This window comes from Diplotaxodon limnothrissa, linkage group LG17 (assembly GCF_057381915.1).
Source record: "Diplotaxodon limnothrissa isolate DT_005_m linkage group LG17, D_limnothrissa_male_GT1.1, whole genome shotgun sequence".
NCBI lineage: Eukaryota > Metazoa > Chordata > Actinopteri > Cichliformes > Cichlidae > Diplotaxodon > Diplotaxodon limnothrissa.
Window position 1 is genome coordinate 21,846,981 of NC_140612.1, and position 12,783 is coordinate 21,859,763.

The 12,783-nt window shown below is 40.6% G+C and overlaps 1 protein-coding gene across 2 annotated transcripts in view; it reads left to right on the forward strand.

Annotated features, from left to right (window-relative positions):
* LOC146614987 (plexin-B2-like) overlaps positions 1-12,783 on the forward strand; it is a 230,481-nt gene that overhangs the window by 89,219 nt on the left and 128,479 nt on the right. For both annotated transcript variants that reach the window (XM_085376813.1, XM_085376814.1), the window contains exon 3: positions 1,439-1,491. The gene's annotated coding sequence lies outside the window, so the exon portion shown is untranslated. The remainder of the gene's footprint in view (positions 1-1,438; positions 1,492-12,783) is intronic.

Sequence of the window (12,783 nt, forward strand, 5' to 3'; positions counted from 1 at the left end):
TAAAATGCCTTTAGTTTAATGTATGCCCCAGTGAAGGGCTCTGTTTAAGCTCGGGCACAGCTCCAGCTTTTTGTTATTAGTCCAGGCAGTAATATGTCTTTTCTCTAATAGATAGTATAATATTTCTGGCTCTTGCTGTGAATGAACTAGGTTTAATTAAAAATGCCATCACTGGCTTCGCTGTGATCTCCACGCTCGTTGTGCAGCAGGCTCTGCAGCTCTCAGGACACACTTCATTTCTGTTTTTGTGCACGGAGCAGGCTGAGGTACCCAGACTTTGTATGGAAAATGTGACAATAACCAACAAATGAAGTCCAGCTAATTCATAGCTGGACATGAGGCTCGGTCTACAAAAATCATGAAGTATTTGATGATTTGTGGTGTTGCTGTGTTCTGATGGCACATGCCTTTAGTACATAATAACTCATAATCAGAGATTTAAGTGTTTATAACACTTTTAATTGATAACGTTAAGACTAGGGACAGAGTCCAGAACACATGGACTAGTTATCATGCTCAAGAAACCAGTTTGAGATGATTTGAGATTTGAGCTTAGCCTGAACCGTTGATACAAGGCAGGATGGAGCAATGTTTTCATGGTATTCATACCAAATTGTGCCTCGGCTATTGAAACTTATCAGACCAGGCAATGTTTTCCAGTCTTCTGTCTTATTTTGGTGAGCCGGTGTGAACGATGGGTTGGTTTTCCTGTCCTTGGATGACTTGAGTGACACCCGGTGTGGTCTTCTGCTTCAAGGTACGATGTGTTGTGCAATCAGAGATGCTCTTCTGCGTTCTCTTTTGGTTGTAATGAGTGGCTATTTGAGTCACTGTCGCCTTTGTATCTGCTTAAAGCAGCCAAAGGGCGTTCTCCTCTAAACTCTGACATCGAGAAGACATTTTAACCCCGTGAACTGCCGCTCACTGGATATTTTCTCTTTTTTGGGCCATTCTCTGCAAAAACAAGAGATGGCCGTGTGGGAGAATCTGAGCAGATCAGGAGTTTCTGAAATATTCACACCAGCCCATGTTGCATGGTTAGTCAGATAGCTACAAACTATGATGCCAGCATAGAGTCATTAATAACTCCACACGAGGGAGATGATCAGGGTAAATATAGACAAAGTACTAAAAGAAAAAAAAATAATGGGGAGGATTTGTAAGGAAAAGTCTGGATCGTTGCCCTTAAGCTCCTCAGATAGAATCGACAAAAGAAACACGATGCAGTCCCTGCAGTCCTCAGGTTTAATCAGGAACAAATATGTCACCTGGATTTGACCTGTAATTCTAGTGCAACCCTCAGGCCAGCCATTCATTCCTTCAGTTTTCAGCAAATCCAAGCTGTGCTGTGAGATATCAGATGACTAATGGCCTCTGCTCTTTACCCAAACAGGTTTTTTATATATAACTCGAGTCATGTTTTTTGTGCTTCTTTCAGGAGACTGAGGTGATTGATGTCACCAGGGATCAACAGGCCTGAACACTGAATAAGTAAGAGCTACAACTGCTGCTGCCTTTTATTTTGAAAGCCCTTTCCATTTATTGTGTTGCCAGTTTTTAGAAACTACTCCTGCTCTTTTATTCATTCCCATCCATTCCTATTTCTGCTCATTTCTCAAGCTCCCCTTCACCCCTCTTCCTCTGCTGGGGGTTTTCAGGAATGCCATTGGCTGTTTATTTTGGCAGATTCAGCTGCTCATGTGTTTGTGGCGTTGGTGGGAGGGGGCTAACGGGGTTAATTGAAGGCTTCGGGATGTTTTTAAGAAATGAATTCCTGCTGAGACCCCGCTGACCCTCAAACAAGCACTCTTCTCATATATCAGCCAATTACTGACACTCTACACACACCTTTCTCTGGCTCTGGTTATGGGACTGCTTTCTATAATCTGCTTTCTCCATCTATTTTCTGAGTTTCCCAGCCGTCCAGGATCTGAAAAGTGAAAAACATCAGAACATTAGTATTCTAATTCTCCACTAAATTCTGAGAGGTTAGGGCCTCAAGAACTTGGTGAGTTTTAGGTGAAAGACTTTCCTTATGAGCGCCCTCATGAGCTCAATCTTTAATCTTTAACCTTTTGAACAATCTGACTCAACAAAAGTTTTCCACTTTCTGAAAGTCTCCTCATTTCCAGCTCTAAAACTCTGATTCCTCCTCTCTGGGTCTCGGGCATGAAGGATGAGGATTTGTTTAGATGTCAACCGGACAAGCTTGTTAGAGGTTTTTTGGGTTGATCGGAGCGGACCTCAGCCACATGTCCCGACATGAACCAATCTCAGCTCTACTTTTCATTCTGGGTGGCATCCAGCATAGTTCTCGACCGCTCCTCTCCAGTTTCAAATTGGACCCCAGAGGCCCCAAGAACATTAGTTTTCCCCCAGTTCAGTTCAGTGTTATTTACACTGTGGCCAGTTCCAAACAGAAGGTGCTAACAAGATGATGGCGACAACAAGTTTGTGTACTTAGGGTTTTGCATTTTGGCTCGATGATGGCTGTCTTACCCGTTTTGTTTTTTTGTTTTTTGTTTTTAGATTTACTTGTAGAGCTGCCCAGAGTTAAATGTGAATAAACGGCTCATTCTGGAACAGAGATTGCTTTTGTTGGATCTTTTGTAGTGTATTCGTGCATTTTTGCTGTTTTTGTTTCCTATTAAATGGAAAGTCCTGACTAGATTTTTGAAAAGAGGAAAATGTGGCTTCATTGGCCCTGAAAGGTAAAAGCCTTTTGAAGCTGTGAGTACAGCCAAGATCTCACACGGTATAAGAGAACCTGGCATCACCTAAAATTTATCAGACTATGCCTAAAGTGCTAAGCGAGATATCTGCAAATAAAAGTGCAGAATCTGTAGGTAAGAGATGGGACTTTTCAGTTTCCGTTTACACGAGTAATCATATTTGAGAGAAACAATTACTAACATGCAACTCCTTTGCATAGCATCTTGCTAGCGCGCCAAAAAGCTGACTATTGTCCCCAGAGGATAAGCCAGCACAGCTTCGATGGCTTCCCAGAGAAGCTGTTTACTTTGAGATGTCTCCACTGAGGGGGAGATCATTTAACACGGGGCTTTAAATATTCTGAAAGCTTATTATGTTTGACATCTTTGGAAACTTTAAAGGATGGCTTTGTGGAGATTTAAAATTTCTGCCGTCAGATTCGGTAGCAAGGCGGTCGCGTTTAACAGCGCTGCTTTTTGTCCGAGAGTCAGCCGTGTTGGTCGTGTCGATGGGGTTCGGCTGCATGTGCAGCAGCTACAGGCCGCTCTATTTTAAGAGTGAGGTGTTTAGCATATTTTTACATCAGCACACTAACAGCCTGTCTCTGTTTATATAATTATGTCCTCTTGATGGCGGCTCATCTGGACCTGATTCAACTGATTGTTTCAGAGGCTTTTTGCACCCTGCGGAGAATGAGTGGACCGTATGCTGATAAAATACTGAATGTTTTTAAAATAGTTTGATGTAAGAGTTTAAATATATCAATTAGTGAAATCATTTATCAGCTCTCTCGGTCCAGATACGTTGCTGGGGTGGGCTTCAGAAACCCATGCTGGACTGAAATGAAACCTCTCGGTGTGACCGGTTGATTTAAATGGTCGTCTGATCTGAATGACTGCTTTCTATGATCTGCTTCTGTTCGCTCGCAGTCTGCCAACTCATATTATAGCGTGCCTGAGTGTGTGTGTGTGTCTGCCTCTCCTCCGCTTCCCCTTCTGTCTTCCATCCATCACCGTTTTCCTCTTGCCTCCATGTTCTCAGTCTCTCATTCCCTCGGTGTTATCCACTGTGTTTTTTAAAGTAGTTCTTGTTCCCATAAACAGCTCCATTTTCCCAGCCGTCCACAGCGGCTTGTTCCTTGTCACTCTCTGAGATCTTGAAGAAAAGCAAATACAAGGAACCATGTTTGGCTGACTTTTAAAAATATCAGCTTCTCATGGTCAAGTTATTATCTGATGTGACCCCAGTGAGCCGATCAGCCGTGCACTGTTTAGGTTTATTTATTTTACCCTTTGCTTTTGTTCAAACTGCAGTTATTTGCAACCTCAGATATGAGTACAAAACTTGGTGCATTATTAATACGTTTCCGTACGAGTCACAATCCACCAGGGGAAAAAAACGAAAACTTTTATAGCGTTTAAAGACGTGTTTATTCAGGTTTTTGGATTGGTAACCTGTTCCCTTACACTTCTTGTAATCTAGTAAGCACTGGAGCGATGAAAACAATAAAAATAAGCCGGCAGTTTTAGCCTTTGCAGTTTGTTGTCGCTCTTGTGAGTCTGTCCTCATTCTAAAAGTGTTAAAAATGAACATGTTCATAGAGTTTAGAAAATCATTCCCAGTCCTGCGGCCAGCTGTTATAACAATGCAGACACTCATCTAGTAAAGGGGTACAAATGCTGATGCTACATGAAAAAGGCTTTTTTCACTTAAAATAATCTCTCCTGATCAGGTATGTAACTGTGCTTTACCTGAGATCAGACACTGCAAACGTTCATGGTTTCAAATTGTTGTTCTGTCTTCTAGTGTTGCAGTAACACTTGTATTTCATAGCTCGGGCAGTAAGAGTACAGACTGAAACTCCTTCCTGCGTTTCACTGAAACTGCTATCAGGATTTGTTAGGCTCAGCGTGAACGGCTCAATATCGCAAATGATGGCACAGCACAGCAGACACATGAGTGCACAAGTAGAAATGCAAACAGTGACATTACCGAGTGCAGCAGGCATTCAGGGCACTGTAAACCATCCAGTCAGGGAATGAATGTAAACAGAGGCAAACCAGGAGGGTTATGTGACAGTGACATATCAGCAGGATCGAGTTACAGCTATCGTTCATAGTTTACCTGAATGCTGCAGAGCATTTACTCATTTTGCTTGATGTGGTTAGCCGAGTGGAGCTGCTCAGACCTGTTTAAAGCATATTTAGTTCAGTTTTGTCTATCAGAAGAATGGGTGCGTGTGGTTTAAAAAAAATAAAATAAAACTTAATGTCCTTTTTTTCATAAAATAGCCATATGATGTCAGATTATTACACCCAACAAGATTCTCAACATTTCTACTGAATTTCTAATTCTTCTATTTGGCTGAATCTGTTCTAACTTCAGTTTCCTGAGGGAAAAACAAAAGTGTGACCAATAAGCATAGACTTGGAAGTCTTGTTAGTAAGAGTTTACAGAGAGTTAAGGTTAAACTTTCATTTATTTTAGGCCATTAAAACTTTGCGAGGTGTTGGCTCAGTGACTCTGTCTCAACTTTTAAAACTTTTTTTTTTTTCAAATGCACCCAAACAGACACACTCTTGAGCAACAGTAAAACTCACAGCATCTTTTCCCATCAACCCCCTGCTGCAGTGTGTTTCCTGAGGCCGGCTGCCACAGAAAAGACCCAGCAGATGGTTCGAACAGTGGGGTGCAAGTCGAGGCGAGGACCCCGTTTTAGCTGAGGTCACTAGGGCCTTGGGGTGCGTCACAGAGGCCCCGTGTCGCAACCATAAAGCATCATGAAATGAAATCCACCTCGGCTGGAAGTTTGTTGGAAACAGAGATTACACACACGTAAGACGGGTTCTTATACTAAGTGCATATGAATGGAAAAGTAAGGCAGTTAAATTGAAATGAGTCTGCAGTGGCAATTTAACAAAAGTGTGTAAGTAAGAAGGAATTTTAACCAACTAAATGTGTCAACATTTCAAAAACTTTAAACAAAACCTAAATGGATCAAATATTTATCTTGTTGTTGCCATTTTCATTTCAGCTTTGAATCAAGTTATAATTACATGATTTTGCCAGTCAGCTGTCAGCTAGCTCTGCAACATGAGACTTGAGTCTTAAATAACTAATGATCTTCAAATATTTGTGTGGTTTTGTTTTGTTTTTTCTTTGACAAGAACACAGTTGCTAATAATAGAGTTGATTGTTTCTGACAAGGATTTTCATGAGCTTCAGTGAATGTTTTTTTTTTTTTTTTTTAATCTCAGAGCATCCCTGATAGCGCTGAACATTTGGACCTCATGTGCCACACTGGGTCTCAGTCACACCTTGTATGGGCCAGATGTCAGCTGTGTTGTGACATTTGGCCCATGAAAAATTTGGCAGCGCTGCAAGTGAGACCTCAGTGCCAAAAGTAGTCCAGATTAGACTCGGATGTGTCTGCTGTCTAGGATACTGGTGCCAAACCTCGAGACATTAGAAAATATCAATATTGTCAAGGAAGAAGAGAACCAAAATATACACTTGTTGGTTTTACTTTTGTGTCTTAAATGTGGTCAATAAGAAGTATTTCTTTCTCATATGATCAGTTCAGTTTATTTTTTTCACAACAACAGTTGACTCAAGGTGCTTAATACTGTAAGGTAAAGATGCTACACTAATATAAAGAAAACAGAGAAAGCCCCAACAAGCAGATGAGCCCCTATGAGCAAGCACGTGGGCGGCAGTGGGGAGGAAAAACTCCCTTTTAAACAGAAGAAACCTCCTGCAGAACCAGGCTCAGGGAGGGGACGCTGTCTGCCGTGTCCAGTTGGGGGTGAGGGAAGGGAGACGGGGCGGTGTTGTAAGTACTGAGTGGCACTTTAATCCTAAAGTTATCATCCAGACTGGCTTCAGTTTAGATAACAGAATTCAGAGCTCGGTTTTAATAACTGACCTGGGATCTGATTTGAGGGTGCACATGGTGTGGATGGTTTTCCACAGTGGAAAGAGTTGTGCATCATTTTGTTTGCTTTTTTGCCACATTATGACATTTAAAGTTAACCTGCTCTGAAATCAAAGCTGACATACCCGGTCACAGCCCCTCCCTGAGCTCAGGTCTGCTGGAGGTTTCTTCCTGGCAAACAGGAGTTTTTCCTTCCTGTTGTCACCAAGTTCTTGCTCATTGATGGTCTTTGCTCTTTATTATTGTGTTCTATTGTTGCCTTACCATATAAAGCGTCCTGAGGCAGCTGTTTTTGTGATTTAGCGCTTTATAAAAGATATTGAATTGAATTTACCATGACATCAACAGCAAAATATAATAAAGGCTTAGATAAATGTAATGCACCATTCAGACACAATTATAATAGCTTCAGAAGCTCTGTTGTCCAGCCATGAGTCAAAGACAATAAATCCATCATCATATAACCCATACTAAAGGTCTTCAGTATCTGCAATTGTATTTACACATTTTCTTGTGTTAAATCAACTTCTTGTTGATTTATGCAAACAAACGAGCACAGGCAAACTGATAATTGAAAATGTGGTTTCGACCTCAAGGGGTTAATTGTCTTGTTTTGCTTATTTTAGATGAATGCCTTTCCTGCGATTAGCCGAATATAAAGGCCAGCCTTTGTTTTGCCAGTCGAATGCTTTCAGTGTGAAGCAGCAGCAGGAATTATTTGGCTAGCATTACAGCAGTGACTCAAGCCCCTTTTAGACGGGCACTCCTCTCTATTGAACTGACAGCACGTAGACTTGTCTGCTTCGTGTCTGAATGAGTCCAGTGATGCCGCTAATGACCATACACAATCAAGGAAATCATTATATAAAAACATTCTACTTCTCATTACTGGATCCATGCGAGAAAAAAAGCATCTCTTTATGTTTTTATTGAGTAAAACTGACCAATTATTCACCCATTGAGCAACACTGTTCATATCAGTGGCATCTTTAATAGACACACGATGAGTTAGTAGATTAAGGCAAAAAACATCTTCCAATACTGACCTACCTGATGCCACATCAAACACCTCAATGATTAATGTCCCCCGAGCGTCGCTGGAAACACAATTTTGTGTGTGTGTGCAACAAAACTGTGACTTGTGGAAATCAGAAAAAGCTTTCAGCGACTCTTCTCTTTTTCTCGCTGCTATTAATCATCTTCATCGCTTCATCACTTACTTCATCACGTCTTCTGCTGGAGTTTTAGATGTGATTCAGGCAGTTTGTGTGTTTGTGTGTCTGACCGACTGTTGTATTTGGGTTTAGTCCCAGAATTGTTGCTCTGCGTGAAATTTGAGGTGTGCGAGTTGGACCGGGCTCGGGGTTTTTTTTTGTTTTTTTTGTTTTTACACACACACACACACACACACACACACACACACACACACACACACACACACACACACACACACACACACACACACACACGAATCACTCCACCTCTGCCAGCGCTCAGTGTGTGTCCGTCTTTTTCATTATTTCCCCTTAATCAGCTCATTAATTCAAAGCCTTAATGATATAGAGAGACTGGGGAGGATGTGAGGAAGGAACTAAGGAAACAAGGGAGGGAGAAAAGACTGATGTGGAGGAACACTACAAGAACGGACAGAGAGAGAAAGGAAAACTTGAGACTGATGGAAGAACGCCAAGATAGATGAAAGCTGCAAAAGAAAGGGCAGAAAAGAACAGGAATGGAAAAACAGGAGAAAAAAGTTGACTCGGGGAGAGTGAACGCTAAAGAGACTCAGAAGGCAAAGTTGATGACTTGGAGCAGACTTTTATCAGCTGCCAACTGGTGCTGTGGTGTGTTTATGTGTGTGTGGTGTGATTGAATAGTTTCAGGTTTGCTGCCAGTGTTTTAGCGTGTTCAGTGTGTGTGTGTGTGTGTTTGCATGTGTGTGTGTGTTTGGAGGGTGTGGATGAATGGATCCCCATGTGTGGTTTTTGTGTTTTCTTTTCTGTGTAAGCCAGCAGAGTGTGGCTTTAGTCTCCTCAGCATGGTGGAAAGCTTTATACTCTTTCTTTTAGTCACTCCAAGTTTCTCTGGGATTAGTCCAGAGAAGAAGAAAAGTTGCTCAGCCATTTGTTACGTCAACACATTAACTGAAAAATAGTGTTTGTTGTACTGATTCTTTTCCACGTTTGACTTTACCCCCTCAAGTTCCTTTCCTGCTCCTCCTTTGTTAGTTGAACATCTGGTTGTAGCTTTGTGTCATCCATGAGATACTTTGCTCTGCTGTAAAGTGTCCTACACTTGATTTGTGTTCATGGTGTTAATGTCATGTTATACATTATGGAAAGTTTCTGGTCTGTGACATTGTGTCCAGCAAAGAGATCTGTTACATTTCCCTGACAGATGGGGAGAAAAACCAGTTTCATGTTTTATAGTGCTGTACTGTGCTGTATTTTTACGGTGTAACAAATATTCTTAAGTTGTAGCAAATTGCTGGCCGACATATTTATCATGTAACAGATTTTCTATTAAATTACAACAAAGTGCTGTCCTATGCATTTACAGTGTAAAGGAAATCCATGTTAAATTACAGAAAAGTATTAGTTTAACGTGTTACAGTTTGACAAATATCCTAGTTACCTTGCAGTAAAACTACATATTTACAATGTAACAAATTTCCATGTTAAATTACAGTAAAGTTCAGTTCAATGCATTTAATGTATTTACTGGAACTACTGACCTGAGAATTTGGTTTTATTCTGAGGTTTTGATTGATGATGGTTCTACACACGTACAATATTACAAACTTTATTGTACACTAACGTATATATGATATAAATGTGCATGGATGTACATTTATATAGTAGATTTTTTTTTGTGTTGAATTACCATAAAGCAATGCTTTTTATACAGAGTTTGTAATAAATTACAGTACAGGGAACATTACTGTAAACCAAAACACTCCTGAGGTCAGTCAACAGAACAGAGTGAGCTAATTACAAGAGCAGCTCTAAGGAGCCTAAATGGCCAGCTTCAGGAACAGGCACACTGTTAACAGAGTCGTTGTTAAAGGGATAGTAACTTTAATTTTTTCAAATGTTATTCATGGAAAGATATGCCAAAATAGAGAGCCTGTAAATGTGTATTAAATATTCTCTCTACTGTCCCCGAATGCAGTTTTCTTTGAGCGTTTAAGCATCTTTGAGTACTTTTCCATCAAGTTAATGAAGCAGAAAGAACAGAGATGCTTCCTCATCTCTGTGCATATTTATCACAAATGATTTCAGAGAACGTTGAAATACAAATGTTACCCCTTCCAGTTTGCCATAGGATGTTTCTATTTCTTCCCATAAAACGAAACATCTGAACTATCTGTTGTTTGCTGTTTGTGGCGGGTTGAGCCAGCCACTGTTATCTGGCTCATATTTGACCCATAGAGATCAATTAGTGTCACACTTTTTATAATGAGAAACTAAAGAGGATGGTTAAGAACCCATTATTAGTTATTATCATTCCTCATGTGTCGTTTGACACTAATATAGGTACTAGTATAGGCCAGTGTTGTGCAGAAGTGGAGCTTGTGCACTGCTGTTAGCATATAAATGTATTTTAGCAGTTGCTTATTTTCTTTTGTTTTATGTTGAGCGCTGCCCCTCGCCCATGCCTGTGCACCCAGAGGTGTCAGTTTTTGGATGTCAATGAATATATTTATTGCCGACTTGTGCGCCGTCCACAGCAGAGCTTTGTTGTTACCCACCAAGTATCGACTTGCCGTTCTTTTGATTCCCGTTTGAATACAAAAGGTAGCTGAATCAGGGATACCTGCAGCTCATTTTTATTATACGTGGTCTTTGAAATGCTGGGGACAGAGAAGGAAGAAGTGAGAAGTAAAGAGACGAAGAGGAGGAGAGTGCAAGGAAGTACTGAAGCAGACTTTCTAAGCTGCCGGCTACATTTAAGCTTTTATGGACAACAGCAGGGACCCTCCCTGCCTCTGATGGCTTTAACAGCTTACCTCACTCTTCTCCACAGCCTTTCTCTATTATTCTCTTCATTTTCAACTGCCAAAGTGAAATCTGGCTCCGTCGCAACAGGTTCAGGTTTAATGTCTTTCACATAGGGAGTTCTGCGGAGCTTCACTGAGTCATCACTGTAAACAAGAAAAATCCTCTCCTGCTCACAGCGAAATACTCTTTTATTTATTTTTTGAATAAAAAAATAACAAACTAATATTTGTGCCTTTAGTCTTCATGGGATTGAATCATGATGTATATTGCACTATTGCACTGCCATCCATAGTGCAGCAGGAACTTTTAAACAACCTTAACCCCTTGAGCCCTCGGCTATTATTTTGAATTTCCGCCTGAAAAAACATACCCAGATTCAATCTGTAGAAGCTGCACAACCTTAAGGGCAGAATAAACAGCCTTGGGCTCTGTGGATAAGGGACATGTTCATTTTTTTAAAATGCAGTAAGTCTGCATAACACCATCACTTGCCATAAGTTAAATTAGAAAAATTCTATGAAAAAGTGTTTTTGCCATCCCCTAAACATAAATCTAAATTTATAACAATGATGCTGTTGAACCTTTTCAAACATTTCCAATCCACAACTCTGCCAGATTTGATTCAACCGAAATGAGGCACAGCATTGTTCCATCCATCATCTCCACCTCCTGACAAGTAATCTAAATGTTAAATCCCGGTAATACTCGTGGCTCTCTGCATACAAAACACTAATCAGGCGGTATGTCACTTTTATCTCCAAATATACAGTAGCGTTTTTTTTCTCTCACAATAAACACACGGACACATTGTTTCACTTAAGTTTCACTGATTTCGCTGTCAGCGTGGAAGGCAGAAAAACCTTGCAAACTCAATTTAGTTACCTACCGAATGTCCATTGTGAGTTTTAATCACTCTTATACTATCATCAAGGCTAATAGACGGGCTCTTTATCTGAAAGTAAGCCAGAAGACGTTTTATTAACCCCAGCACTGATCACTAGAAAGCTCCAGAAGGACCTCTTGCACTTCTCATCTCAGGGCATCAAATACATTTTGTCAAGGTGCAAATTTGCTCAAGGACAAGGTGTCTTTCTGTATTTGCACCTTAGCACACAGAGTGCAAGAGGCAATATTGGTAAGAGGCAATGGTCCTCTTTGAAGGAGCAGCAAAATCCACTTAAATAAATGAGTGGCAGTGGCATAAATCACAAGACTGTCATTTCACTTTGTTTGTACGTGCTACTGATATCTACTTGATACGGTTCCAGTCTCGCAAAGCTCCAACACTTTGAAAAAAGATGCTTAAAGTTGGCCACATTTATGGCGATGATAATGACTTATAATCCTCATTTTTCTGTCCTGATAACGTTGGGGTGACATTTTTTCTGATTGTTTGTGAGATTTCAGTGTTTGTTCATATTTATAACCTTACTGGATCTAAAAATTAGATTTTTATTAAATATTCTTTGTAGGCTACAAGGTGAGCTTATAACTGAGCATTATAATGAAAGCAATTTCAGTAGCTACATGTCTGATAAGGGCAGTGAGTTTAAGAATGTTCTGGGCACACGCTGTTAAACATTACTTGCATTCTTGTCCATCGTAAGCAAATATATCTGTCCTCGGAGAATAGAGGGTTTTTTTTCAATGTGGCCTGTTTCCAAGGTTAAAATCTGAGCTGGTAAATGATGAATGAAAGGACAGAGCTGTGTTTTATACAACAATATCCAATATTTGGTCCATTCAGAGTCCATCGAGTCTATTTTTTGCACATCATCCGCAGCCTGTTTATCCATGGTCATGTAGTTTGGAAGGTTTCCAAATATGGACCGCTGATCTCTCCTTCGTGGCGCCTTTGATGTTTGACTGACGGGTCATTAATTAGCTCATTAGACTTCAGAGATTGGATGACCTTTGTATATTGGACGGCGTAAGGAGACTTACAGGAGACGCCCGCCATCTGGCTGGGTTTGGCTTTGTTTTTGCTGGCATAAACGCTGCATGACAAAACATACTGAAGTCAGCTTCAGCAGACGTGATCACATGACATGACATGCAGACATTAAACAGCAGACATGTTCATGTGAAAACACTGCACGGTGACTCTTGGTAAAGTGTGCCTTTTATGTTAACTGT